The sequence below is a fragment of the Heterocephalus glaber genome, unplaced genomic scaffold (genome assembly GCF_053883595.1).
Source record: "Heterocephalus glaber isolate CG9 unplaced genomic scaffold, H.glaber_assembly_v1.0 deba00001606, whole genome shotgun sequence".
NCBI lineage: Eukaryota > Metazoa > Chordata > Mammalia > Rodentia > Bathyergidae > Heterocephalus > Heterocephalus glaber.
The window spans coordinates 18,829,179-18,845,410 of NW_028258377.1; the positions used below are offsets into that span (position 1 = coordinate 18,829,179).

The window sequence follows — 16,232 nt, forward strand, 5'->3', positions numbered from 1 at the left end:
ATGAGAAAGAAAAACCAGAAGGACTCTTGTTTATGTTAGGGGGAAGGAAAATCTGTGCACATATGAGCCGAAGTGTGAGAAAGAGCAGTAGAAAAAGAATTTGAGGAAGAGGAAAACACATGTGTGAGGATTATGAAATGAGAAAGAACTTAACTTTTAAAGGAATTAAGTTGGAGGTCAAGGTGGAGAATGACAGAGGGGAGAAAGTGCTATCAGGTAAGAAGAGCGAGTGATCAGGTAATCAAATGTCTCATGGACAATTTTTATTTTTAAAGCAATAGGAAGCAGAACTAAGCTTATAATTGCTTCAAACTAGAAACATATCCAAGTGTTCATCAGCAATAAAATGGATGATAAATTGCTAGCATAGTTACACAAGAACATACTACACAGCCATGTGAATGAGTTAACTCCTTCATCTAACAACATGAAAACATATAGAGAAAAATCAAGGGAAATTGATTTATGCTGTCAGAAGTCAGGAGGGCAGTTACCTTTGGGGAATGCTGAATGAATGGAACAAATAGGAGACTTCTGGGACATTTAGATGTTCTCTCTTTTCCCCTCTTTAAAAGCTGGGTCTTAGTTACATGGATTTGGTGCAGGCTACTTTCTAATTTATTTTAATGTTTGAAAATATATACAGAAGGATGAGCTAGGAGAGTGTTCTGACTATTTGAGTGAGAGATGATGTTGACTTTGAAGGAGACAAATGAGAAGCAGAGTCTGAATAGTTTCTGACATTGAATCCACCGGACCTGCTGACTCTGGATTCAGAATGGATTGAGGGAACAGGATTGGGAGGTGACAAGGATGATTTTTCAAGCTTGAGTGACTGGATGGATGGTGGAAACATGGTGTGAGAGGGGGAGAGCTGAGAGCGAGCTATCAGTTTCTCTGATACCCCTCCCCACAGTGATGGAGCTGTTACAGGGCAGGAGTTTGGTTAATAGTACTGACTTATCTTTGGCTACTGTAAGTCAATAATCCTATCATCAGTCCTGAGAGAACTATTACCAGCCACGTGTTCTCAAGTTTCATCTTCTCAGGAATAGTTCAGAGTTATTTATTCTCCTAATTTAGCAGGCTCGCGGAGCAGATGTCTGCCCAATGGACAGAACATATTTATTGTCTCTGTGGGTACAATGATACATTGTATACATATATAGACATATATGATAACTGCTTCAAGTGTTTCTCATGATTCTAAGTGTTGAGAGAAAAGAACATTTTAAGAGAACCTCTCACCAGAGTGTAGTGTATCAAACGCATTTCATACCCAATGTTAACCAACCTCATGAGAATATTTATTTATTTATTTATTTGTGTTTTGAGACAGGTCTCGCTATGTGGTTCAGGTCGGCCTCGAACTCACTATGTAGCCCAGGATGGGTTCAAACTTGCGGCAATCCTCCTGTCTCAGCCTCCCAAGATTACAGGTGTGTGCCACCATGCCTGGCGAGAATTACGTTTTAAATTCCCATTTTTTATGTTATCAGGGTTTGGTTGTTAGTCACTGAGTGACAGTGTTGGAATTGGAACCTGAATTATGTGTCACTGCTTCCTTCTGACCAGCGATAAGGTCTAGAGCTCACTGACGTATCAGAGGGCATTAGAGATCATCTCCCCTTCTCTTTTTCCAGGATGACAGGAAGGAGCCCATGGAGCCTGGAAAGTATTTGATCTCCAAATGAGAACTACTCTCAGTTCTCTTTTAGCACTAAAATTTTCTCCCATAATGTCTCTTTATAAGATAATAAAAACGAACCATCTGTGGTTCAATGGAAAACATATCTCAGGCTTATTAAAATATGTGGTTTTTACTTTAACACAAGGTGGCCACATTATTCAAAATTATATGCCAAAATACATGATCCACTGTTCATCTATTTTTAATAGACATCTTTCTTCTAGATTAGCATTCAAATTACTCCTGAAGAAGTGGGCAGCAGCAAGATGAGGTTTCCAATTAAAACTGTCCTGAAGATAAATTGAGGTCTTTGGGCGAGAGCACTTTAGCCTTCTTCCTACCCTTGAGCGATAGCAACTGTCATCCTGGGGGGGCCAGGGTGGGATCTCCACTTGTTCTAGATCTGCCAGAGGAGTCTGAGGTTCCCTTCAGGAGTGAGGCTGGGTGCTCTCTACCATGGCTCCTGCCAAGGTGCTGTCCAAGAACCATGTGGATGAAAGCTTTCCGGGCTGAGCCCACAACTGGTTTCTAGCCTCCTGGCTGCCTGCCCCTCCTTAGTTAGGCCCCTCGTTTTCTGCTTGGTAATCCTTCCTTCCAGCAAAAGATAAAGTGTCTGCCACAGTAACTATGGCTCATGTTCTGTGACAGAGGAATTTAAAGGGTCTTTCACGTTCTTTATATAATTGAAATATCTCAACATTTCTAGTTTGATGGAGGCTCATTCATGTCAGTTCAGACAGGTGCATGATGATCAAGAGCCCTCTGTGGTCAAGTGTGTACATCTATAAAGGCAGAGAAGTGGAGATGCTGGATGATGCTAGGGAGATGGAAGAGCTTGAATCTCAGACCTGTCACCCACTCCCTATCTGGCTTCTGTGAATGCTTCACCTGCCTACTGGCATTGCCCTGCCAATGAAGGACACCTGTTTCTATGGGCCTGCTGAAGGATAAGGAGAATACTCTGAACATGGTACCTGGCGGGTGAGTAGCAGTTGTGATCTCTTCCTCCCTACGTCTATCCCTGTGTGAGAAGGGTGCACTGGTGCACTGAATAGAGGCTTTGGGTCACCTTGCCTGGTTACCCAACCCATCCTGGCTTCATCTTTAAGGGACAATGTGCAGGTAGGCTGGCCTGTCTCCAGGGTTGTCAACAGGGGCAAATGACATTGAGTGGGGGGAGGGGGGATAGACAGAGGAGTGGGATGGAAAGCCTGGGTTCTGGGCCCAGATCCAAATTCTGGCCTAGGAATTTCCATTTTCTGGACCTCAGTTTCTTTTGCAGTAGAAAGGAGGGGAGAGGAACACTGGATTCCTACTTTCTAGCCTTGGGCAGTTCTCTCTCTATTTTTACTTTATTAATCAGTTATGAATCCAGTCTCCAGAAACGTCTCTAAAGTCATCTTGAACCTATGCTATTTTCAATTTATATTAATTTCCTCTTGAGATAACAAGTTTCATTAAGTTTATTACTTTTGGGGAAGTTGAACTTCTTTTAATTGGTCCTAGTTTACTTCTTTTAATCGTCTAATTTTATGATGCTTAGGATTTGCTCAACATTCATGTATTTGTTTAACAAGCATTATCAGCATGACCATCCTCATTCAGATTTTAGCAAAGAGAAGATATATAAAAGGAAGTTTATTGAATACTTGCTACATAAAGATACACTAAGTGCTTTTGGATTTGTTAATCTGCCAACAATCCTGGGAGATGAAATAGTATCCCCAGTTTGCCATTGGACAAGCTAAATCTTGGAAATCTGAAGTGACTTGCAGGGTCAGCCAGAGAGTACATGCTTGCACTGGTGTCCCGAAGCAGGATCTCAAGTCTGTAATTCCATAATAGAATGTTGTTTGCATAATGTTGTAATGTACTGTTGCAATGCTGTAATGTGCTCATCTGCTTTCTGCTGTCCTCTTCCTCTTTACACATTAGAAGGGTGGAAGTTATGGTTCCTGGGGATGCCCAGCACTGGTTCTTTGCCTCTCTAGACCTGGAGAATGTTGCTTAAACCTCCTTGCTTTACCTGAAAAAGCCTGGGAAAGGCTTGGAGTGGAGACTCCAGAGGAGAGGCTCTTCAGGGGCCCCATCTGGCAGTCTACTTCTATCCCACTGCACTTGGCAGCAAAGATTGAGTCTTAGGATAAAGTGCTCTGACTTCTGTGGTCTGATGGTGACCTGGCTGAATAGAAGCATAAATATTTAATACCATACATGCTTAATTGCCTCTGACCAATCAGTGAGTTGCATGTTTGAGGATCTTTACTTAGGTGGTTCTTGGGGAAAACTGAGGGTATGTATATCAAGCAATTTTTGAATTATGTCTCTATTAGCATCGGTGAATGTCTCCCAGGGGAAGCCAGGAAAGCTCTATTAGTTGAGCAGTTTAAAACAGGATTGGAGGAAGCAGTGGGGGAATATCCCATAGGGAACAATAATTATAAACAGCAGTTCCATGTAAACAGGACTTAATGTGTTTTCTACACTGAATTCCTGAGAGGTCTCTGTGGTGTTTTAGCGCCCCCTCCAGGGCCTCACCCCTGCAAACTGGTGCCTTGGGGACGGGATGGAGTTTGGTTGCTGAGGAGGTAGTTGAGGGGCCCCGCAGGCTCCTTGGGTACTAGAAGCCTCTGAGGCCATGGCAGTGGGACCCATTGCCTGCCTGCTGGCCAGGTGATGATAAGGCACCATGTGTGATCCCCAAGAAGAGACGCCCTCCTCTTTTTTGTGCCCTGATGGAGTCTTCTGTAGTCTTAGTGTTGAGACCAGTGTTCTCATGTAATATATTTCAACTCATTCTCTCAACATCTCACAAGGTGGGTTCTACTATTCTCATTTTACAGATGAGGAAACTGTCTCATGGAAGTTAAGTCTCTTGCCCAAAAGTCAGAAGTCAGCAAATGGCAGAGCTGGGTTTAAACTTGGGTCTTTGACTCAAATTCTACAGTTACTTTGAGGACACCACAGCATTTCCATTCTTTCTAAGGTCTTGTTCACCTGGACATTCTATAAAACATACCTTTTTTGGCACCAGAAGTGTGGTGATCTCATGTTGGATTCTGCAACATTATTTTAACTTATTAAGATTCTAGCAGCCACAGGAACAGAAATCTTTCTCTGTGTTTTGTGGCTGCTGCTTGTTCTAGTGTCATAGGGGTTATGGCTCAGGCCCAGTATATAACCCAGAGGATGCACTAATAAGGACTTTAACTGATGGCTGTCATGATGATAGCGCAACAGAGGAATGCTATGGCCCTGGCTGGATCACATATCTTTTGTCCACCTTGAAAGCAAGTACATCATGGGTCTTCTTCAGTCCATAAAACAGAATTATGGGATCATTAAGACTTCAAGTTTGGACAGACCTTAGTTACCATCTAGTAGTTTTCAGATACTCATAAGGGTAAGGAATTCTTTAATTGAAGGAAATCATGCATGGAAACTAAGCATGTGAAATAGATGAAAGGAGATGCTTCGGTTAAAATAGAAGATTGGAAGAATGTACTTTTCCTTACCCAAACCACACAATGTGGTCCTTATGGGGATCCTGCTGATCATAATTTGGGAACCACTGATCTAATTCAACCCTGTCGCCTTACAGTGGTTAAAGTGACCCCTGAGAAGGTGTGCCTGAGGCTAGAGTCTAAGTCCACTGACATGCTCACCTTGGGTCTGTTGTTAACCAGGCAGAAATGGAAGGGAGAGGCCCCAGAGATGGGTTTGAAAGAACTCTCTGGGCTGGAAAAGACTGTTGGGTCCTATGCTATGCACTGAGCTGGTAACTGGTTTGTGCATTAATCCATTCATTTACCAGTGTTTAGTGAATATCTATTTGTGAATAACAGAACTTTCCTGATTCTTGGAATATTTTCCGAAATATCAGGGGGTTATTCCAGGGCAAGTCAGAGGGAAATAACAACCTTATGTGAATATGTAGTGTGCATATCAACAAAGGGATAGAGAAGTTTGGAAAAGGAGCCAAGGTTTGGGGAAAAACAAAAGCCCACTGAAAAAGAGCAAGAAGTAACTGTATACATGTTGCAGGATGTAGAGTCCATCCTGCTGAAATTGGAAGCCTTTGTCTTGGACCCCAAATGCACCCCAAAATGTGAGCAAGTTTTGGAGATAAATCTCTGCTTGGGCTTCTCAATCATTAGTTATTTGTTCATTTATTCACTACTTACCGAACACATATTCTGTGTTGGCCTCTTGTGGGTATAGTGGCAAGTGGTGAATGGAGCAGAATAAGCATTGTCTTCACAGGTCAGTGTATCCTCAAACCTCCCCTTGTATATAGGGGAAAGGCAAACTGCAGGCCTTATATTCAAAGGAAGTCTTTTGCAGGCTGGGGATTTAGCTCAGTGGTTTCGCCGTCGATCCCCGGTACCCCCCAAAAAGGAAGGAAGTCTTTTGCATTTTCTTTAAAAGGAGCACATCCGAGTGGAATGAAGATTGATATACATTTAACAAAACAACACAAATGCGCCCAAATACATTCCACCCACTCATCTCTTCATTGTGACCCTTCAGCTAGACCCTTCATTCTGCTCAGTGAGTGTCTCAGTCATGCCCTTGGGTGGGGTCCAGGTTTTGTTAAAATAATCTCTATTTCTGTGCTTCTCATATAAAGCCTGAACTTTGGAACCTGAGTCCTTGGGTTTAAATCCCAGCTCCCCATTAATTGTGTGACCCTAAATAAGTGGCTTAGCTTCTCCACTGCTAACCTGTAAAATGGGGAAATAATGGTTTATTTTAAAGACATAAGGATTAAATTAAATAACATGTAGAGCTGGCCCTCTGTTTCTGCAAGCTCCACATCTGAAAATTCGACCAATCACAGATCCAAAAAATATCTGAAAGAAAAAAAAATGCATCTGTGCTGAAAATGTACAGATAATTTCTAGTCATTAACTCCTAAACAATACAGCACATGACTTTTTTCATTGCATTTACATGATAGTAGGGATTTTAAGTAGTCTAAAAATGATTTAAGATATATCAGAGGATATATGTTGATTATATATAAATGCTATGTAATTCTATATAAGGGATTGGGCATCCTCAGATCCTTCAGGAAAGCAATGCTCTTGGAAACTAATCTCTGAGGGGCGGTACTGAGGGACAATTCTATGAAGTGTATAATGTCTTACCAAAAACTTTGCTTGGTAAAGGTTTAATATATTTACCTATTAATTTAATATAGTCATATTCTTTTTCTCTTGGGAAACCTAAAGGGTCTTTTCCTCCAGCTTGGCATTGTTTTGTACCCCTCTTTGGCTGGGCCTCCAGCTAGTCTTTCTGCCTGCAGATGAGTAACTCGGAATCTTTCATAGTCTTTCCTCACACTCAGAGGTAACAGTCAGTAGTTACTCTATGCCAGAGACAGTCCACCTTACCTTTCATCTCTGGACACCCTGGTGAAGTAGTAAAAACCTACTCATTTTGCAGATTTAAAAGTGAGTTTCAGGGAGGTGAAGTCCATTTCCAGAGATAATGGTGTGCAAAATACAGTGTCAGGATACAAAATACAAATGCTGCTCTCTGACTCAGGAGCTGGTAAATCTCACAGTATATGACATACCAACTTCTCCCCTAATGCTGAGGCACAGCTTAGAGTGACTTCTAGAAAGGATCAAGTCACCTTAACCATCTTCTCTCTAGCTTCAAAAATAAGCAATTGTGAAAACACCTAATAGTATGTTATATTAGTAGTATAATTTTAAAAAACAAAAAAGTTCATACTCAGGCTCATTCACTGACCAAATGGCTGCCTTACATAGGAATCTGTTTTTAATTGAAGAGCAAGTAAAGTCCAGGAAGAATGGTACATGACCTAGACAAATACTGACACAGACAGACTAAGATCAAAAGAGCCAGGAAAAAGATGGATGGAAGCCCTGAGGAGCAAGAGAGAGTCTTGGGGCCCTAGGCCTGGGGAGAGAAAAGGGGCAGGACCCAGAGGGGAAAGGTGGAGGTAGAAAGGAGGGATCTGTGTACTGCTCTGACTTCTTATTCTTTGAATGTTGCCTTGAAGGAAATAAAGGACAAACACTGCAGTGCTTACTCATTTCAAGGACCTTGGATCAATGGAGTACTACACTGAATGTACTCCACAAATGTCTATGTGTAGGACACTGAAGTCTTCATTCCAGAAAACCTTGCCTGCCCAGCAGTACAGGTTCCAGGAAAGTAATCAGACAACTTCTCCTTTGCAGCCAGGTTTGTGGACACTCCCAGGTTGGGTTCAGCTGAGGGGGTGCCTGATTTTGTCTGGTAGGGATGGTGCCCTGGTCACAACTCAAGTGCAAAGCACCTGCTATGTCTCTCCTTTGCAGTATGGAGTTCCTGGGGGGATAAGAGATAAGGAACAACTGGAAAGCCATTCCATATCCGAGCCAACTCCTAATGGCCAAAGAGGGTAGGAAATACGTTACTTAGACACCAAAGCAAAACACAGAGAATCAATGGCTTATTTTGGAGTTGACTCAATCTTTTTCCTGTTAATGCTCCCTCCCCCTCCTTTCTGCTAATGCACTCTCAACTGTTCACCTCCTTCCTTCTTCTCTGCCATTTGTGACTGTTTCTCTTTTCTTTTTCACTTCTCATTTTCCAATCTTATCCACATTCTTCTTTCTTCCCAGTCTCTTTTGCAGCTGAAAATGACATGAACCTACAGACTAGATTCATTTGACTTTGTTAATATATTTTATATTAATTTTCCCTAATTTAAAAATCAGGTTATGAGCCTTCTATGTCAGCACCCAGGAATTGGCCTCGTTATCTCTAGCTTCTGAACACTAGCATACTAATATTACTTTGTCCTGAGGACAAAAGTGGGAATGGGAAGTAGAACTAGGGAATGGGCACTTCTATGTTATCTGTACTGTAAGGGTTTGTTTACAAAATGAGCATCCATTCATGTATTCCTTGTATAATTGAATATAAATAAAAACAAAAAATTTAAAAGCAGGTGAATTGAATAGTTTCTTTTTCTTTGAAGAAGTGCAATCTTGTTAAATGCAGTTGCTTTTACTTGTATGTGGCTCTTTTTCTTTTTCTCAGAATCTATGAATTTGGATAGAAAAAGGAAACTTAAAGGTTTATCATGTCTGCTATAACTGACTGAAAAATACCAGCTGTGAAATCTGGCATCTTTTGTGCTGCACTTTAGGGGAGTTTCTCAGCTGCAGAATGGTTCTGCAGGACAGGTGGGCAGGTGGCAGAGAGAATCTGGGATCCATCTCATTTTGTTGGCCAGATTTGGGATCTTCAGGCTGTGGCTGAATGAAGAGCAATGGGCCTTGGTCTGGGCAGCTCTGGATATTTCTTTCATATCAGAAGGACTGAGAAGACTTCCGAACACAGACTGAGATCTGATAGGAGGAGGGGAAGCCCTTGCTGTACATATACAAATAGAGAATTCTAGGAGAACCTTGGCAATGTAAAACTGTTAAGACAATGAACAGATTTGGAAGACAGAAGGATGAGAAAACCAGAAAGAAGTAAAAGTGTCTTTGTCTTCTGATATTTCATAAAGGGTAGGAAACAGACACCATATAAAGCCAATATTTAAATAATCAAAGATTAAATGTATCATTGAAAGTATAACTCTATCCACAGATGAACTAAAATAACTAACCAAATCCAGTAGTAGAAAATAGGAAAAAGGAGAAAAGAGAGAAAAGTTTGGAGCCAAGGTTGTGGAAAAGCAATCCACTTGGGTTACTTTGTTTACTCAGCATTAGGATATGGATTTTTTTGGTAAGTGCATGTGTTTCATTTTATATTCTATTGTAGCAAATGAAGATGTATTTTAGAAAACCTACATATTATTTTCCAAAGGCTGTCATACCAAATTACTATAAACTGGATGGCTTAAACTAATAGAAATTTATTCTCAGAACTGGAGGCCAGAAATTGAACATCATTCTTGCTAGGCTGAAATGAAGGTGTTTACAAGGCCATCTCCTTTTAGAGGCTCAGAGGTGACTCATTCCTTACCTCCTCCGGTGTCTGGTGGCTACCAGCATTCCTTGGCTTATAACCACATCACTCCAATCCCTGCTTCCATCTTTGCACTGCCTTGTCCTCTTCTGTGTCTAATCTCTATCTACTTCTCTCTTAGGACATTTATGATGGCATCTAAGGTACACCAAGGTAATTCAGTATAATCTTCTCATCTCATGATTCTTAAGTTAATCATATCTGCAAAAGCAAAGCAAAACAAAAAGGAAAAATCTTTTTCCCTTGTAAGGTTACATTTACAGGTTCCAGGGATTAAGGCTGAGAATTTTGGGTAGCCATTATTCAGCTCACTATAACCAAACCACATTAGCTTAGGAGTATTTTACCAGGAGGAATACAGGTATTCACTGTGTAAAAATAGTGATGTTCCAATGCTTTGGGCACAGTTTAAGCATGAGTTTGACTGTGTTTGGATGGCAGAAAGTGCTCTGGAGTGAGACTTAAAGACTTGAATTGTGTCCTGAAATTATTACTTCCTAGTCACATGGCTTTGATGTAAAAACTCAAGAATCTCAGCTTTCAAACTATACAATTGGTTCAAAAATAGTATGAAAGCATTATATCTCATAGAATTATTTTGGTGTCCAGCTCAAACACTGGATGGGCCAGGGTTTCCTGAGCTGTGAATTATTAGGTGCCGAGTCTATAAGAAATGGTTGAACCTGGATAATGAAGGTAGTTGGCTGCCTAAGAATCATATTTCAAACTTTTTGCCATCAAGTGGACCCAGCAAGCCAACAGAGTAATACTATATATTTCATGCAATTCAGAGTGCATAGAAAATTGACTCTAAGGACCCAAGCAATCATACCTGGATGATCATTATTTCCCAAGAATTTTACTTACTATTATTGCCATTAATTTTGGCTGAAATTCTTGATTTCACAAACAAGTAATAGCCCAAGATGTAGTAAAATGTCCCCCTATTTTGACAGATAATACACATGCCAGCAGGAGAACCCACTTTAAGAAACATTGATCTATGCCTCACTGGCTTAGTTGATAAGTTGCCTCAGAATAGGGAATCACTCTCTAGTTACTGTGACAGAACCAGTAGTCATGATGCTTTGGACAAAGAGCACTGTCACCTGACTGAGGGTGAGGTTGCATGAAGTTGGCCAAGTAAGTAATGGGTGAGAGGAGAGGCAGAGAATTAATAGGTAGTAATGGTCTTTGAACTTTCTGCAGTGTTGCCCCACTTTGATCTTTTTCTCTCTGCAGCATCTGTCCTCACTTTGGTGAACTGAGTGATGAGCTTGGTTGATGAGCAGGCCCTCGTGGTGAAGCTTGGATGTGCATAACTGTACTGCACACAGGACAAAGCTCATCCCCTGGTCTGATGCTAGATGCTTCTATAGCAACTTTCAAATCAAAGGGAAGAAACTTACTTTCCAAGAGGACTGACAGGCTCTAGATCACAGACACAAAACATGGGCTTTGTCTTTTTCCTAACAAATAATGCATTGTTTTGATTGGCATAATCTCAGACCAATAAAAGAATGAAGCATTTACGAAGGACCTGCCATATGATAGGTAAGAAGCTTGGCATTTCCCCATGCATCACTTCTTTTAATCCTTAAACTACAGTAAACATCTCACTGATATTGTCATAAACTGAATTATATCCCCCCAATTGTTAAAAACTGTGTCCCTCCAAAAGATTTGTTGAAGTTCTAGCTCCAGATATCTTATTTGGAAATAGGGTATTGGCAGATGCAACCAAGCTAAAATGGATTATTACGGTCGGTCTTAATATGATATGACCAATGTCCCTATAAGAGTAGGAAAATGCTATGTGCTGATACAAACACACAGGAAGAAGATGGCTGTGTGATGACAGAGGCTAAGACTGGAGCAATGCTTCCACCAGCTGAGGAGTACTGAAGATAAGGAAAAACTACAAAAGCCAAGGAAGCATCCTTTTCAAGGCAAGGAAGCATCCTTCTAAAGAAGCTTCAGACTCTAGGAGAGTTTTCTAACACTCTGACTGCAGATTCCTAGCCCTCAAACTGTGAAAGAATAAATTTTTATTAATTTAAGTCACCCAGCTTGTAGTAATTTGTTATGGAGGCCTTGGGAAGTTAATACAATTATCATACTCATTTCTCTATTTTATATTAAAAAAGTAGGCTTTAGGGAGAATGAAAGGACTAGCTCAAAGTCACAAAACTAACAAACGGCACAACTGGCATTGGAACTCCACTCTTTTGACACTGGGCCCGGTACCTCAATACCACCCCCAAATTATCCCTGAAAAATGTTATTAAGACCAAGAACCTAAGAAGTGTTACTGATGGGTTCCTCAGAAATGTTTCACTGCTGTCCTTGGAGTGATTCCACACATTGGACTCAAATGCCTTAATCAGAACTGATATTGTCTCTTAAGCAGTTTCCCATGTCATATACACATTGAAAATGGCCCCATAAATGAGGGGTCTAGTATATGAGTCTACATCTGGGATGGGCTTAATGGAAGATCACAGACCCCCATCTGGAACTGGCTCACTTGCTGAGGTATTTGGTATACAGAACAGAGGGTGAAATTTTAGAGACAAGCACCTCCACCTTACTATTGCTACATCTTTGGAAATTTTATTTAACTTCTTTAAATCTATAGGAATAATGACACCGACCTTCTAGCATTATTTAAAATATTTTTCTTAGCTGTTTTGAAGCATACATTAGCTCATGGATATAAAAGCACTTAGCACTTGGCATACTGTAGGTACTGAATAAAGTTAATTTCTTTCTTTTCCTTCACCTAAGGTTCCTACAGGTAGTTGTAAGCATACATTCTCTACTTTTCACCTTAAATATCCTCATTGCTATAACATTAGATGAATGATTGGTATCATTTCTAGTAATAAAAAACTGCAATATTGAGAAGCTATGGTAGGAGAAAGGAGATGTATACTAAAGGATATAAGAAGAGCAAGACAATATTTCTATTGCACCTTTAACCTTAAAGGGAAGTAGGTAGCTCTTGTATTAATTTTTAATCTCTGTGAATATCTCCTAATTTTTAATCTTTGTGAATAGCTCCTCTAAAGTGCCTAGAAGGGCTGGGACATGTTCTCATCAAATCTAATGGAGATCAGGGGTTTTGCTCAATTGTTATGGACTGGTAAACTGAATTTGGCCAGGAAGGGCATATATATCTATATATATATCTATATATCTATATCTATCTATATCTATATCTATATATATATATATATATATATCTTCCAGACTTAGATACAGGTGGTTTTCAAGGAAGAAAAAGTTTTCTGCATGTCTACAGCTTTCAAAATCTCGGGGAAGCAGGGCTATATAATCACAGAATCAGTAAATTTTAAGTAAAGTTTACAAATCCCTGGGTTCAAGACTAAAATCTAGAAAAGATAAAGCAGAGCTGGTCTGGCTGGAGCAGAGATGAGGGGCACAGAGTCTGTTACCATCCTAATCTATTACACTGAGTTCAAAGAAGTCTTTGGGTCACTCTAGAATTCCAAAGAATTTTAGAGCAGAATGAATTAGATTAAAAATCATCATAGAGAAACTGAGACCCAGCTTGTAAGAAGTGACTTGATCAAGATTAAACTGAGACAGAGGCTGGGGATTTAGCTCAGTGGCACCGAACAAGGTCCTGAGTTCGATCCCCGGTACAAAAAAAAAAAAAAGATTAAACTGAGACAGATCATGAAGAGAAAGTCCTTGACTCTTAGTCTAGGGCTTATCCAATTACATCATCTTACAGTTCAGGTTTTAAGAAGAATTTTATTTGTGCATGTTTGCAGTACACAATGACCATATTTACTGTGGGGAGTTGCTGCGCATACCTAACACATCTTAATTATTTTTTTGTATCCTACTCCATTCCTCCCGGCTCCTTCTTTCTCTTCATCCCCTTTTCATTTGCAAAAGCTCTTTCCATTTTTTCTTTCAATTTTTCATCTTCTTTCCATTTCCTCTGTCTACCTCCCCCCATCTCTTGTTGCCTGCCTATTTGAAAAATATCTTCCTACTCCCTATAATCTATCTTTTATTTTGCTCTATTTATATTTGGGGCTTCTCACATAAGAGAAACCACGCAATATTTATGCTTGTGTATCTGATTTATTTCACTTAATATTATGGTCTCAAGGTGCATCAATTTACCTATGAATGCATCTAGCTTATTCTACATAGCAAAACAGTACTTCAATGTGCTTAAATATTACATTTTATTTATCCATTCATCTGTTGAAGGGGATATAAGCTGCTTCCAAGATTTAGCTATTATAAATTGTACTGCTATAAACATGGGTATGCATGTATCACTGTAATAAGATGACTTCCTGTCTTTTGGGAAGATACCTGGAAAGGAAACAGTTCACACAAATGGAATTTCTAGTTTTAGTTCTTTGAGAAATCTCCATTTTGGTTTGCCTTAGCTTTGATTAGTATTTTAGCGAGTCCTTTGTTTACAAAGGACTATTTCATTATTATTTTATTATTATGTACAATTTTGTCATGTAATAGCTCTTGGAAGAGAAATTCTGCCTGTGCTATGCAGTTATGGAAGAATACACATTGAATAAACTTTGTATATATCTGTACATTGAGTATATGTTGTTGGAGGCTGGTATTGTTTAATACATTTTTTATAAAATTTGAAATCTGGGCCGGGGATTTAGCTCAATGGTTCCACCACCTGCCTTGCAAGTGCAAGGTCCCGAGTTCGATCTCCAGTGACAAAAAAGATTTTTTAAAATGTGAAATCTTTCCAGGAGCCTAATTTTGTGACAAAAATCATACAGGCAAAACTGTATTCTATTGAAACAACATCCCATAAGGAGGATGAAAAATCTTCATCCTTTGAGCTGCTTTAACTTTAGAAACCAAACCATTACTTTTCTTTTTGTGACTTTTAACATTTTATTTTAGTTGTATCTTAAAGTTGTGTACAATTGTATCTTAATTGTATACATTTATGGGTTATTATGTGATAATTTGATACATGTATAGTATGTAATGACCAAGGGGTATAAGGGATATTATGTGCTATTTCAACTATTCTTTACTGATTACATCAGTGCAATTAACATTTCTGTCTCCTTATCGCTACTCAAACACAGTAAGAAGCAGCATGTTCTTGTGTTCCTTAGATGGAGGGGGGGACTACAGTTTACAATAACCTAGTAGAAATGTTATGCATAATTAGAAGAGAGGAACTCGAAGGTCCCAAACCACTAGTTTCTGGTCAAAAACAGCGTGGCTAACCTGCATTTATAACTACATTCTCATGAAAGTAAAAGGCTAACGTCCCAGCTGGTGAGAGGTTTTAGAATAAGCGTTCTTATGAGACCTGCGGCTCGAGCTTGGAGAGGGGAACCAGCATCTGTCAAATGTTTTCAAATTGTCAGGCAATCTGATTAGCATTTTACAAAGATTTTTACCTCCACGTAATCTTCCTACTTTTGAAGGTTAATTAGCATCATGACTTTTAAGTCTTTGGGTTCTAATCAAAATTGTAGATACTAATCAGACACCTTTAAAGAGAATTGGGATATATTGTGCTAGTGAATGTGCACCAAGACCCACATGCACAGAGGAGGGAAGCACAGATCCTACCTAACTCCCCTACCACCTCCTTCCTGGCTGTCCGGAACGTCACGTTTCAGCACGAAGGACAGCGCTCCTCCAAGGCGGCGCTCTACAAGGAAGGCGGGGGTTCTATTCAGTGCTGCTTCTGCCCTGCTTTTTCAAATCCCGCGGGTCTCCGCGCTGCTTTCCTTGCATTTTCTAAACTACTTTCACAACAACCCGAGCAGGAAAAGACATTCGTATAAAACGAGGAAGCTCAAAGGCTCGCTTACCGTCTGACAAGTCAATCAGCCCGAGGTAGCGCAAAAGTTTCAGAGAGGAGCACACGACAACCACTATTCCCAAGGCTTGCAGCCCCTCAGATTCGCCCTCTGCCCACATCTTCTTTGAACCCTGGTGCACAGCAAGACGTCAGGCAGGTATTAAAGCCGAAAACCACGCTCCCGAGCTTCTCTCCTTGCTGTTCTAAGTGCAGGTTTATTTTCATCAGTTTCTCTTCCATGTACTCCCTCCCTCCCTCTCCTCCACTCCTCCTAGCTTGCAATCTCTAAGCTTCATAGTCATCTTTGATTTTATTTCCTCTTCTCTTGAGGTAATTTCTCCAATGGTTTAACCAACCCCTTAACATCTGCTAGCCGAGTGTAACCATAATTGAGAACATCTCATGGAATGTTCTCCAGAGGACTCAGAAGGGATGTGTGTCTGTGTACACCAATTCAAAGACATGAAGATAGACACTTACTGCTTTAGATCTCAGATAGACTGAGAGATGAAAGGGAGTTCTTTTCAAAGAGACAACAATTTGTCTTTACTTCCACAGTAAAAAACTAGACAAGTTGATTTTGGAATACAGGGTGTCCCCTTTTGACACTAGGAAGTGTCCTGGAAAGTGTATCACCAGGAATTCTATTGTAAACCCCGTTGAGTCCAGTTATATTTGTCTTTGGGA

General features: G+C 40.2%; 1 protein-coding gene across 7 annotated transcripts in view; it reads right to left on the reverse strand.

The window, feature by feature from the left end:
* Kcnip1 (potassium voltage-gated channel interacting protein 1) overlaps window positions 1-16,232 on the reverse strand; it is a 369,324-nt gene that overhangs the window by 37,826 nt on the left and 315,266 nt on the right. Inside the window, exon 1 of one of the 7 annotated variants that reach the window (XM_087194857.1) lies at window positions 9,692-9,901. The exons of the other annotated variants lie outside the window; for them this stretch is intronic. The gene's annotated coding sequence lies outside the window, so the exon portion shown is untranslated. Of the gene's footprint in view, window positions 1-9,691; window positions 9,902-16,232 lie in introns of those variants that run through there. 7 annotated transcript variants of the gene reach the window in all.